Source organism: Alligator sinensis, unplaced genomic scaffold (genome assembly GCF_000455745.1).
Source record: "Alligator sinensis unplaced genomic scaffold, ASM45574v1 scaffold1165_1, whole genome shotgun sequence".
NCBI classification, from domain to species: domain Eukaryota; kingdom Metazoa; phylum Chordata; order Crocodylia; family Alligatoridae; genus Alligator; species Alligator sinensis.
In genome coordinates this window covers 134,751-147,771 of record NW_005842477.1, presented here as the reverse complement: position 1 = coordinate 147,771, position 13,021 = coordinate 134,751, and the positions used below count along the sequence as shown (strand labels likewise).

The window sequence follows — 13,021 nt, the reverse complement described above, 5'->3', positions numbered from 1 at the left end:
CCAGGCTGGCACGTAGCAGCAGGGGCCAGCCCCAGCCTCCTACCAGGGGCAGGGGGCTGTGGACCTAGGTCCATGGCTCTGTAGCCCTGGTAGCTGGGGCCCCTTCTAGGAGGGCAGGGGGCTATGGGTACCAGCAGAGCCAGGGGGCTGTGTGGGGGAGAGGCACCAGTATAGCTGTGGGAGGCCTTTTATCTTAGTCATGGTTTCGGGGGAGTTTACCAGAGAATTTGATTTTTTTTTTTTTTTTAATCGGAAAACCAGGATCCCTGGTGATGGGTACAAGAGCTGCGCATGCTGCCAGTTTTCTTCAAGGATAGAAAGCCCCCAAAGCTATTAGAACAGGTCAAGGTCATGGTCCCAGTCAAAATAATTAGGGAGCTGGGCAGATCCATCAATAAGCTCCATGAGCTCCTCTGAGCCAACTCCAATTTGAATGGTTCAGATGCTCAAAAGGCAAAGCAAATCTTTTTTGCAGACCAGAGTTCAGACTGGATCGTTGATGCCTTGGCCTGGCCCTGCACAAGGATCTGATGTCAACCTGATGGGACCAGCACATGCACCCCATGTGCCTGATAATTCATTGTAAGGTAGCCAGCCATCCTCGGGCCCCTTCAGCTTACACTAGATCGTGATCTTTGATAGGTTTATACAAATAGTTTTATATTTTATAGATCTCATTTTAAATACATGTTGCTGTGTGGTCTTTGTTCTAATATGTTTTTGGCCTAATAATTAAAGCCACTTTTGATGGAATTAATGGTATGTGTGCATGCATGTCACTGGGCACACGTATGCATCAACCAGAAAAGCAAGGAACAGTGGCCAGGCCCTGTGAGGTATCTCCATGCAAACCCAGGGTTACTATCTGTGTCCAGCACCTCTTCTCCCAAACCCTGGTACACAGGGGCCTTTGCATCCTGGGCCCAGCCTTTCTTCCCTGGGTCTTGAGATCCCTGGAAACCCACCCAGTAATAGCCACACCACTGGACTCTGGTGGTGCTGCCCCAGGCTCTGCCCACTCACCCTGGTTAGTGTCACGGGTCTCCTGACCACTCTGCCCAGTCTGACACAGTTCAGTCCCATCAGCAAACGCAAGCTCCAGCTCCTAGCATCCCAGCTGCAGTTGTTCCAGCCTGGGGTCCAGCCCACCCTGATACCCATCTGGGCCCAGGCTTTTTGACACCATGGGTCACCATGACTGCATTATGACATCGGAGCCCTCTCAGCCAATCATCACCCTCTACCTGGACACAGGACATTTGCATTCTGAGCTCTCATTGGCTGAAGCCGGGCCCAGGTCTCCCCCAGGGGACACCCAGCCAAGGCAGTAGGTGTGTGGCTGCAACAAGGGGCTGAGTCGACAGCCTCACTGCAGCGATGGATCCTGCAGGCAACCTGCTGGGCTCCACAGGACCAAATCTGCAGGGAGACGGTGACTCCCCATGGGGAAGAGAATGGCACAATTCGGACAGGAGCAATGGAGCTGGAGGCAGGTGAGGAGAGAGGAGAGGCAGCTTGGGAGATGGTGCCTGGAGCACCATCTGGGGTGGGCTGAGTGGCAGCAGACAGGGCTCGTGCTCCATGAGAAGTGCAGGGCCTGCTCTGGAAATCAGGCTGAGCTCCAGCCAACAGAGGCCTTATCTATCTTTCCAACCTTGGGGCATCTCTGGGCTGGGGTCCCAGGCCTTTCCCCACAGTGCCTGGGGCAGATCCAAGTGAGCCTCCCTGGGGCTGGGGCCCTTCCCTTGCCCCCCAGGCTCAGGAGTGGGGTTTGGGGGATTCCAACACAGGTATAGGGCTGTACTGGGGTGGGAGTCCTCAGCCCACTGTTCTCCTTAGTGGGGCATCCTGATCCCCCCTCAGCCCTAGGAGGGCATGAGCAGCAACTGGATAACCCCACAGCTCTGCCCTTCCCTGCCTTACATCCCAGATCTCATCTCTGCTCCCGCAACTGCCCCGAGGGGAAGAAAAAAGCTGGCCTTTGTGGGGGCAGCAGAAGGGCTCCTGACCTCTCCTCCACCCCCATGTCAGCATCTCCAGCAGGGCTGCCTGTCCATCCAGAGCAGGGTCAGTCACTGTCCCTGTTGGACACAGGCTCCGTCTCCTGGTACTACCCCTCCCTTCTCCTCGCTCTTCTCCCACGTGAACCCTGGAGCAGAGCCGTAGGCCCTCAGAGGGCATCGGGATGGTTCAGCCCCTGAATATGGAGCCACTGTGAATCCTGCCTCTCTCAGCTTGCTCTGCAGCATTGTGGAGGGCACCAACAATGGCTCTGTCACAGGCACTAACTCCCAGGACCTGCACCACCCAGACAGCATCCATGGTCCGATGGCAGACCAGCCCTCCTGGGAGCTGCTGAGCCTGAAGCTAGAGGTCTTCCCCTGCATAAGCTTGGACACCCCCATGAAAATGGATATATTCAGGGGTTGGGACTGGCTCTCAGACAGTGATGCACGGGTGGAAACCCATCGCACCCCTGAGAGCTGAAGACCCTCGGTGGACCCTCCGGCGGACCCCTGACCCACAGCACGGAGAAGGAGGTAAGCGGGGACCGCAGCGGGTAGCCAGGAGCAGTGATGGGAGGCAGCTGAGCGGAGCTGAGAAGGGTCACACCCCCGCTCCCTGGCTCCTACTTAGCCCAGCCCCCCAGGCGGTCTTGCAAATAGAGCACACAAACAGGCACAACCTAATTGAGGGAAAATTTAAACTGGACGTAAGGGAAAACTTCTTTTCCGTAAGGGTAACTAGAATCTGGAGCACGCTCCCAGCAGCGGTGGTGCAGTCGCCATCCTTGCAAGTGTTCAAGAGGAGGCTGGACAGGCACCTCGTTGAGCTTGTTTAAGCCCAATAACCTCATGCCCATGGGAGGGGATCGGACTTGATGATCTTGCAGGTCCCTTTGAGTCCTTTGATTCTATGATTTTATGGAAACTGTCTGCTTTGACTGGTGAGACGAGGAGGGTGAAGTGTTGGAGGACATGGCCCAACATGGAAGAGAGTGACCAGGGAAGGACTGCTGTCCCTGACCAGGAAGGATGTGGTGGAGTGAGCAATGCCCCTGAAATGCCAGAGGAGAAGTGATGGAAGTGAGATGCCAGAAGGCCAGGACCTTCCCAGGAAGAGGAGCACTGCAGGACCCAGGAAGCATCGAAGGTGATGGGTGCACTGGCCCATGGATACGTTCTGCCTGTGATAGGTGTGAGGATGCACCACACAAGCCGGGGGTGGGGCGGGGAATGGGGGGCAATGGCCTAGAGTTTACCACACACCAGTTGTGTGTAAGTGCCAAAGACAGCTCTTGCGTGGCTGGGCATTCCCCATTTGGGATTGCACAGTGAGGCTGGATCTGCCCACGGCCCTTTTGTGTGTGCAAGGCTTCCCCCAGCCATTGTTATTGCCACGCTACAAGGATGATAGCAGTACAAGACAGAGAGCATTTTGGGCAGCCACATGGCCAAAATGCTGGTGTGGAGTGCAGGACAGGCCCTCTCCAGCCAGTGGTGACACTGGCCTGCTGCATAGATCCCTTTGCCCCCAGAGGAGCCTGTCACAGAGTTGAAAAGGTCTGAAGTGCTAAGATAATGGAAAAGGGAGCTCTGGCTCTGCAGCCAGGATGTGTCACATGTGGGGTCAGGTGCTTGGGGTCCCCAGCTTGGAGTACCGAGTGGAAAGCATGGAGCCATCCTGTGCTTCTGGTGTCATGCGGTCATCAGGGGCACTTTCACATGTGCTCCGTGGGTGGGGGGGTGGGCGGCACTTTACTTAGAGTGGCTCTGAGAGCTGCTTTAGTTAAAGTGCCTCACTGTTGCATGTGTCACCGTCCCCACGCATCAAAATGGCAACAGGGGTGCTTGAACTATAGCTCATCGAACAAATGTTAGTTTAAGCACACCTGCCACCGTTTAGAAGTGCGGGGACACTGATACATGAGACACGGGAGGGTGCTGGAGTGCGATTAATCAAATCTGCTCCAATGCACTGTAATTACAGAGCAGCCTCCGTGCTCATGTACAGGCAACCCAGGAGGCCAAAGAGGATTTTTTGATCTCCTTTGGTTACTAGGGTCTGCTTTAGGCAGGGTTAAAGTTGACACGGTTTTCCTACATTTTTAGGACTCCGACCTTATCCCCTTGTGCTTCTGAGCGGCTGTTTCTTTTTTCTGTGTGTGTGAGGTGTTGCACTGACCTACTTTGTGTCTGTGTACTTTGTGGTTTTTATGTGTGACTATATCTTTGTGTGAGGTCTCAGACTCATATCCTGCAGACAAGACAAGATCATACTGAATACCAGAGAAGTCAACTACGTCCTTCCCCATGAGCATACCCCAACCTACCTAGAAGTCTCATTAGACCCTTACCCAAACAGACACATTCAGGAGGTCAGGAGCAAAGTCTCTGCACAGGTAGCTGCCTTAACATACTTAGCCAGCACAACATAGGATGCCAACTTCAAAGTGCCCAAACCACCACACTTACAATAGTATACACCTCTGCAAAATACTGTGTTCCTGTATGGTCCAGAATCTGTCATGTTAAAAAGCGCAACACTACTTAACAGTATGCTGAGACTCATAACTGATCACACAACCTGCAAGCAGAGATGTACTCCCCGTATTCTCATGCATTGGACCAAGCAATTTTAAAAGACAGTAAGACCCTAACATTACTATTGGCAACAGAGGCAAGATATTATGAAAATTATCTGCTTCGTCAACTAAGTGACAACCCGAAGAGATGGAGGCTTAAGAGGCTCAAAAATTATAAACCATTCCTACATGAAGCCCCCAAGCTCCTGGAGGGGAGTGGGGATACTGAACCAAACCTACGGGCAGCAATGCAGTGGGCCGACCACTGAGAAAAGTCACACCTATGCATACAGTGTTTTATCCCAACACCAAATGAGTTCCCCATCAGGTACTACCTTGAAAGAGAAGTGTGGGTGAAGCTGAACAGACTGAGATCTGGATACTGACACTTCAAAACCACACTTCACAAGATGAACATCTTTGGCAGTCCACTGTGTGAATGCGGTGACCAACATATATAACATGCTGTATATCACATGCTAAAAATGAAGTGCAACAAGGCCCTCGCACTCCTCCCTCCCAACATATATATGTACATAACTACATTCACTTGCAATAGGCATAACTGAAAATTGTTGTAAAGTATGAGTCCACACTTACTCCACTGCAGGACAGGTGCTGTCAAAAGACGCCCTTAGACACCCACATCTCCTCTAAGGGCAAGGAAGGGTCGATGGGAGGAGATAAAATTCCTTGTGAGGGAGTAGAAGTCAGGCAGAGAAATAGGAGAGTGAAGACAAACAAAAAATTACCACTGCTGTGTAGCATAATGGTAGTGCATCTGACTCCAAAACAGGAGGTTGTGTGTTCAAGTCATACTGGGGTCAGGTTTTTGCTTTTAGGATGCCATGACACCCATCTCCCCCTCAGTGGTTTCTATGGTCGGCTGGCAGTGAAGGAGCAAGCAAAGGTGAGAGAAGGGCATTTTGCTTAAGAAGTGGTGGTAAAAAATATGAAGTACCAAAGGTCAGGGCTTATGGCAAGGATACTTGGTGCATTGGCAAACAGCAGGCTGCTTTTGTTTGTCCTGGAAGGATGAAGGGGGGCACTTCCACTTCCCTGCACTGAGCTGGTCTGGTGGCGATGTTAGCTGGTCAGCTGGGAAAGGAGTGTATTACAATGGCAAACACCAGGCTGCTTTGGCTTATCCTGGAAGAGTGGGCAGGGACATTCAGGGTCTGGGTCCTGAGACAGCCGGATGGAACAGATGGCCACCGCATGGCTTTCAGCCCACATTGTGCCTGCCTGTGGTGGAGGATGTGTCCTTTGCCTGAGTGCTGATGCCCCTGGCTGCTGCGCAGACGAGAGGGAGCTTTGTGTTTGCTATGAGACTGGAGAACATCCCTACCCCACAGCTGGACAACCTTCAGTGCAGAGAAAGGTCCAGGTCAATAGGAGGGTGAGAGCAGACTAGAGCTCTCCCAGGATAGGCTGCAGCAGCTGGACAGTGAGCAGGAGGTGGTGGAGAGTCAGGGAAGGAGGGAGTGCAGGTGAGCTGAAGGGGGATGTAGCTCAGTGGTAGAGCGCATGCTTTGCATGTATGAGGTCCTGGGTTCAATCCCCAGCATCTCCAATTTTCCTGTTGGCAGAGGCTGGACAGAAGGTCCTTCCAAACTCTGTCCCACTGATGCAACCCACTGTGGGAAACAGTGTGAATGGAAACAGGCTGTGACAGGCCATGACCTTCTTTCAAGCTTAGACACCAATCCCCACAGGGCTCCTGTGACTTCTGCTCCTCTCTTCAGTCCTCTCTCTCTGTGTCCCAAGCTCTGCTGCTTCAGGGAGCTGCCCCTGCTCCATCCCCACTCCAGTCCCCGGTTGTCTGAACTGATTGAATTCTCCTCCAAAGAAAAGCAGCTGCCTAGTGACTACAATGCAGTGGACAGCACGGTGGATGGGTTAGGATTTTCATGCCTTTTCATTGAGGTACATTTTTTGCTGCCTCCTCTCCTCTGGAAAGAGCTGGTGGGAATTGACTGCTAGACCGCCCAACTTTCATCTTCATCTGGACATGGGGAGAGGGGTCCCTGAGGGCGCAGGGGTTGAATCAACACAGGCACAGCTGCATCCCCAGTGCAGTTAGGACTGACAGCAATGGGGAGGGGGTGGGGGCAAAGATGCACAAGATGGACAGACACCTGGGCCAAGTATCCCAATTGTGCCCCATGACCTCAGCTTCTTCTTGTGCCCAAGGCCAAAAGCCCACCCTGAGGCAGGGATGAATCACACAGCCAAGAGCTGGTAGCATGTGTGTGGTCGGAGGTGTAGCCATTCTCCAGGGATAGGCCCTTCACCCAGCTCTAGAGGGCCATGAGTTTCTGCCAGGAAGCTCCACAGGAGCCAGGGAGAAGGTGGCAAGGGCCTTGGGGGGGTCTCTATGCCTAGTATCACTAACCTGCCTAAACATGACAGGCACCAGTCCCTGGGGGTCCTGGTTCCACCCTCTTTCAGGCACCTCCTACACACAGAGTTGTGCTTGAGAGACAAAACAGAACAGGGGTATGTCATTCAGTACATCCAAAGCCTCCCAAAGAGCAGATGGGCATGGGAGAAGTGTGCCATTCACAGTGGGAACTGGGACATCATGCTCCTGCAAGGGAAATGTGATCGTGGAAGGGCTTGAAACCTGAGTCTTCTGATTCAGAGTCAGGCACCTTATCCATTCGGCAACATAGACAAGGAGCCACCAGTCCCCTTCTGCATTATGCCAGACTGGGTGGACCTTTGTGCTTCCTTCCATGGTGGTAGACAGTCGCTCAGCAAAGAGCACAGATGTTCCCTGAGAAAGGGCCGAATCCTCAGCAGGACCAGGGATCTTTTTTTGCTAAACCAATCAGTCCATTCGGCCACCCTCCTCAGGTGGAGCCCCCAGTGTCAGGCACAGGATGGGGTCCAACACACCAACGCTGCTGTCTTTGGCTGACCCAGAGGCTTAAGGAGACCCAGGGTCACTCCTGCTCTGCTCTATCTGGGGCCTGTGCAGAGCAGGTGCATGGGGCAATGAGCTGCCCAGGGCCACTGGGAATGACAGGGAGGTCCTGCCTGTCACATGCCTGCTTCCTGCCTGGCCCCCCCTTGAGGTCCCTTGCTGACCAGAGGGCTCCAGCTGTGGGGATCACCTACACGGGGAGCTGGGGTCAGCCCGGGACAGCAATGGCAGCAGCAGGGAGTTCCCACCTTCCTACACCTGCACTTCCTCGCTGCCTCCCCACCTCCCCTGGGTTCCCCGTGGCCTGTGAAGGGAAAAAAATCTCACTGTGCTGTGCAAGGCGAGTCCAAAAGCACCACAGCTCCCAACCCTCTGAGAAGTTATTTCTTTCATTGTGCAGGCAAGGTTCGTTGAATACATGTGATATCTTTTATTAGACCAACTGAGTAGTTGGGAAAAGTTCTTAGCAAGGTTTGGGGCACCAAAACAGGGAAGGGAGGGGGAAGAAAGCAGGGGTGAAAAAGGCCAAAGGGAGACAGTGCAGTGATAGGATACAAGGTAGAAAAGAGGCTGTGAGAACAGAAATAGAATCGTTTCTTCTATTCTGGGCTTTTTGAAACTTTGTCTAGCTAAAAACACGCTTCATTGCATGGAGTCAGGACCCAGACACGAACTAGGGCAGCATGCATGATTCCAACCTGCAAGAGGAAACCCCATCAGATATCAAATCCATCAGCTTAACTGCTCGGCCATCACAGCAAAAGACTAGGCAGTGGGAAGCCAGCCCACGGAAAAGAGAAGGAAGAAAAGAGGCAGAAGAAGGAAGTGATGATGAAGAAAAGCCCACGCCCAGGTGTAAAATCTGGAGACAAGATCTATCACTCTGGCCTTGGAGGGGCTTGGCGTCCATTTGGATACAAGGGCAAGAATCGTGCTGCCCTCAACCACAGGCTTTGCTTCTGATGGGGGGAAAGACCGAGCAGTCTCTGCTGTAACTTCACTTCATTGCTCTCTCTTGGACCAGGATGTCAAGCACCCAGAAAAGCTCTTGGCTAACCTCTGCTTGGTTTGCCCCAAATATTTCTTGCACTCCAACAGCAGCTGAACATGTGAAACGTCCTGCTCCTGCACTCGTGGTGCTCTACTGATGGGTGAGAGGAGCCTCCTGGGAAAGACTCTCAAGGACCGACAGGGCCCTGACCATGTGGACGGCAGAGGAGCTAAAGGAGTTGGGGAAGGGAGAGCATGTCTAGGTCAGAGTTTCTCAACTGTGGGGTGCTATGAGATCCTGTTGAGGGTGCCTTGCTGCCCCCGTTGCAGGTGGCACTGCACCACAGCACGCCCATCCCTGTCCTGCTGAGTCCTGCCAACATGCACTGGTGTGTCTCTGCACAGCCCCAGGCTTCTGCACCTCAGTGCCCACTGTCCTTCCACTTTTGACAGAGCTGGGTTGGGTGCACACAGCTGCTGCTCCGCTTCCTTCCTCTCCATTTCAGAGCCTGTGCACAAACTTGCTCGGAGAAAACCAAGAAAATACTCTCTTCCTGAAGGACAGCTCCATAGCAAACACAAAGCTCCCTCTCGTCTGCGCAGCAGCCAGGGGCATCAGCACTCAGGCAAAGGACACATCCTCCACCACAGGCAGGCACAATGTGGGCTGAAAGCCATGCGGTGGCCATCTGTTCCATCCGGCTGTCTCAGGACCCAGACCCTGAATGTCCCTGCCCACTCTTCCAGGATAAGCCAAAGCAGCCTGGTGTTTGCCATTGTAATACACTCCTTTCCCAGCTGACCAGCTAACATCGCCACCAGACCAGCTCAGTGCAGGGAAGTGGAAGTGCCCCCCTTCATCCTTCCAGGACAAACAAAAGCAGCCTGCTGTTTGCCAATGCACCAAGTATCCTTGCCATAAGCCCTGACCTTTGGTACTTCATATTTTTTACCACCACTTCTTAAGCAAAATGCCCTTCTCTCACCTTTGCTTGCTCCTTCACTGCCAGCCGACCATAGAAACCACTGAGGGGGAGATGGGTGTCATGGCATCCTAAAAGCAAAAACCTGACCCCAGTATGACTTGAACACACAACCTTCTGATCTGGAGTCAGATGCACTACCATTGTGCTATGGGGCCACACAGCAAAGGTGTTTTTTTCTTTCATCTTCACTCTCCTATTTCTCTGCCTGACTTCTACTCCCTCACAAGGAATTTTATCTCCTCCCATCGACCCTTCCTTGCCCTTAGAGGAGATGTGGGTGTCTAAGGGGGTCTTTTGACAGCACCTGTCCTGCAGTGGAGTAAGTGTGGACTCATACTTTACAACAATTTTCAGTTATGCCTATTGCAAGTGAATGTAGTTATGTACATATATATGTTGGGAGGGAGGAGTGCGAGGGCCTTGTTGCACTTCATTTTTAGCATGTGATATACAGCATGTTATATATGTTGGTCACCGCATTCACACAGTGGACTGCCAAAGATGTTCATCTTGTGAAGTGTGGTTTTGAAGTGTCAGTATCCAGATCTCAGTCTGTTCAGCTTCACCCACACTTCTCTTTCAAGGTAGTACCTGATGGGGAACTCATTTGGTGTTGGGATAAAACACTGTATGCATAGGTGTGACTTTTCTCAGTGGTCGGCCCACTGCATTGCTGCCCGTAGGTTTGGTTCAGTATCCCCACTCCCCTCCAGGAGCTTGGGGGCTTCATGTAGGAATGGTTTATAATTTTTGAGCCTCTTAAGCCTCCATCTCTTCGGGTTGTCACTTAGTTGACGAAGCAGATAATTTTCATAATATCTTGCCTCTGTTGCCAATAGTAATGTTAGGGTCTTACTGTCTTTTAAAATTGCTTGGTCCAATGCATGAGAATACGGGGAGTACATCTGTGCATGCAGGTTGTGTGATCAGTTATGAGTCTCAGCATACTGTTAAGTAGTGTTGCGCTTTTTAACATGACAGATTCTGGACCATACAGGAACACAGTATTTTGCAGAGGTGTATACTATTGTAAGTGTGGTGGTTTGGGCACTTTGAAGTTGGCATCCTATGTTGTGCTGGCTAAGTATGTTAAGGCAGCTACCTGTGCAGAGACTTTGCTCCTGACCTCCTGAATGTGAAGTTTACAGGTAAAGGTCTAATGAGACTCCTAGGTAGGTTGGGGTATGCTCATGGGGAAGGATGTAGTTGCCTTCTCTGGTATTCAGTATGCTCTTGTCTTGTCTGCAGGATATGAGTCCGAGACCTCACACAAAGATACAGTCACACATAAAAACCACAAAGTACACAGACACAAAGTAGGTCAGTGCAACAGCTCACACACACAGACTGAAGAAGGGAACAGCCACTCAACACCACAAGGGGATAAGCCCAGACTCCTAAAAATGTAGGAAAACCGTGTCAACTTTAACCCTGCCTAAAGCAGACCCTAGTAACCAAAGGAGATCAAAAAATCCTCTTTGGCCTCCTGGGTTGCCTGTACATGAGCACGGAGGCTGCTCTGTAATTACAGTGCATTGGAGCAGATTTGATTATTCGCACTCCAGCACCCTCCCGTGTCTCATGTATCAGTGTCCCCGCACTTCTAAACGGTGGCAGGTGTGCTTAAACTAACATTTGTTCGATGAGCTATAGTTCAAGCACCCCTGTTGCCATTTTGATGCGTGGGGACGGTGACACATGCAACAGTGAGGCACTTTAACTAAAGCAGCTCTCAGAGCCACTCTAAGTAAAGTGCCGCCCACCCCCGCCACCCACGGAGCACATGTGAAAGTGCCCCTGATGACCGCATGACACCAGAAGCACAGGATGGCTCCATGCTTTCCACTCGGTACTCCAAGCTGGGGACCCCAAGCACCTGACCCCACATGTGACACATCCTGGCTGCAGAGCCAGAGCTCCCTTTTCCATTATCTTAGCACTTCAGACCTTTCCAACTCTGTGACAGGCTCCTCTGGGGGCAAAGGGATCTATGCAGCAGGCCAGTGTCACCGCTGGCTGGAGAGGGCCTGTCCTGCACTCCACACCAGCATTTTGGCCATGTGGCTGCCCAAAATGCTCTCTGTCTTGTACTGCTATCATCCTTGTAGCGTGGCAATAACAATGGCTGGGGGAAGCCTTGCACACACAAAAGGGCCGTGGGCAGATCCAGCCTCACTGTGCAATCCCAAATGGGGAATGCCCAGCCACGCAAGAGCTGTCTTTGGCACTTACACACAACTGGTGTGTGGTAAACTCTAGGCCATTGCCCCCCATTCCCCGCCCCACCCCGGCTTGTGTGGTGCATCCTCACACCTATCACAGGCAGAACGTATCCATGGGCCAGTGCACCCATCACCTTCGATGCTTCCTGGGTCCTGCAGTGCTCCTCTTCCTGGGAAGGTCCTGGCCTTCTGGCATCTCACTTCCATCACTTCTCCTCTGGCATTTCAGGGGCATTGCTCACTCCACCACATCCTTCCTGGTCAGGGACAGCAGTCCTTCCCTGGTCACTCTCTTCCATGTTGGGCCATGTCCTCCAACACTTCACCCTCCTCGTCTCACCAGTCAAAGCAGACAGTTTCCATAAAATCATAGAATCAAAGGACTCAAAGGGACCTGCAAGATCATCAAGTCCGATCCCCTCCCATGGGCATGAGGTTATTGGGCTTAAACAAGCTCAACGAGGTGCCTGTCCAGCCTCCTCTTGAACACTTGCAAGGATGGCGACTGCCCCACCGCTGCTGGGAGCGTGCTCCAGATTCTAGTTACCCTTACGGAAAAGAAGTTTTCCCTTACGTCCAGTTTAAATTTTCCCTCAATTAGGTTGTGCCTGTTTGTGTGCTCTATTTGCAAGACCGCCTGGGGGGCTGGGCTAAGTAGGAGCCAGGGAGCGGGGGTGTGACCCTTCTCAGCTCCGCTCAGCTGCCTCCCATCACTGCTCCTGGCTACCCGCTGCGGTCCCCGCTTACCTCCTTCTCCGTGCTGTGGGTCAGGGGTCCGCCGGAGGGTCCACCGAGGGTCTTCAGCTCTCAGGGGTGCGATGGGTTTCCACCCGTGCATCACTGTCTGAGAGCCAGTCCCAACCCCTGAATATATCCATTTTCATGGGGGTGTCCAAGCTTATGCAGGGGAAGACCTCTAGCTTCAGGCTCAGCAGCTCCCAGGAGGGCTGGTCTGCCATCGGACCATGGATGCTGTCTGGGTGGTGCAGGTCCTGGGAGTTAGTGCCTGTGACAGAGCCATTGTTGGTGCCCTCCACAATGCTGCAGAGCAAGCTGAGAGAGGCAGGATTCACAGTGGCTCCATATTCAGGGGCTGAACCATCCCGATGCCCTCTGAGGGCCTACGGCTCTGCTCCAGGGTTCACGTGGGAGAAGAGCGAGGAGAAGGGAGGGGTAGTACCAGGAGACGGAGCCTGTGTCCAACAGGGACAGTGACTGACCCTGCTCTGGATGGACAGGCAGCCCTGCTGGAGATGCTGACATGGGGGTGGAGGAGAGGTCAGGAGCCCTTCTGCTGCCCCCACAAAGG

General features: G+C 52.7%; 2 non-coding genes and 1 pseudogene across 2 annotated transcripts; 2 read left to right on the top strand and 1 right to left on the bottom strand.

Annotated features, from left to right (window-relative positions):
* Positions 1 to 13,021, top strand: part of LOC102386284 — a 75,698-nt pseudogene that overhangs the window by 13,436 nt on the left and 49,241 nt on the right.
* TRNAA-UGC lies at positions 6,087 to 6,158 on the top strand. The gene has a single exon. It is a non-coding gene; the product is annotated as a tRNA-Ala (tRNA).
* Positions 9,574 to 9,645, bottom strand: TRNAW-CCA. Its single transcript has one exon. It is a non-coding gene; the product is annotated as a tRNA-Trp (tRNA).